The sequence below is a fragment of the Octopus bimaculoides genome, chromosome 27, assembly GCF_001194135.2.
Source record: "Octopus bimaculoides isolate UCB-OBI-ISO-001 chromosome 27, ASM119413v2, whole genome shotgun sequence".
Lineage (NCBI taxonomy): Eukaryota > Metazoa > Mollusca > Cephalopoda > Octopoda > Octopodidae > Octopus > Octopus bimaculoides.
Genome location: NC_069007.1, coordinates 7,250,349 through 7,251,140, shown reverse-complemented (window position 1 = coordinate 7,251,140; position 792 = coordinate 7,250,349).

Here is a 792-nt window from a genome sequence, read left to right as displayed (position 1 = left end):
AAAAATTCCTCATCCACCTTATTCTCCCGACCTTGCTCCTTCAGACTACCATTTGTTTCGTAGTTTACAGAATCATTTGGGGGACATAACTTTCGCAAGCCAGGAGGAGGTTGAAACTGACATTTCAGAGTTCTTTGCTTTGAAACCAAAAGAGTTTTACATTGATAGGATTAAAAAGCTTGTAAATAGATGGAAGGAAGTCATAGATAATCAGGGAAAGTACACTGATGATTAAATATAACATTTGATCACGTGTTTTCTTTATTCAAAATTCGGACAGAACTTATGGGATGACCTGACAGGTCCAAAAAAAAAGTATATGTGAGAGGGAAAGGATTAAAGGTACATAAGAGAGAGAGAGAGAGAGAAAGAAAACGAGTGTATGAAAGAGAGAGGATGAAAAGACAGACAGGTGAAGATGTGTGAGAGACAGAGAAAGAGTATATGAAAGGTAGAGAGGAAGGTGAGAAGACAGGCAGAGAGAGAAGTATGGAAGGTAGAAAGGATGAGAAAACTAACAGGAAAGATGTATGAGAGAGATGTCACTAATAAACTCATCAGAACAATCTGGATTTATTTCAATATAAAAATAGTTTTTGTTTTCCAAAATATGACAATTTTTTTTTTTTCAAGAAAGCAACATGGCATTGGTGATTGTTTGTGTGTATGTGTGTGTGTGTATACACATGCATATATGAGCATCTTTGTGTGTATATGTTTATGTGTATTAGTGCATGTGAAAGTATTTGTGTATCTACGTGTGTGTGTGTATATATATATATATATATATAT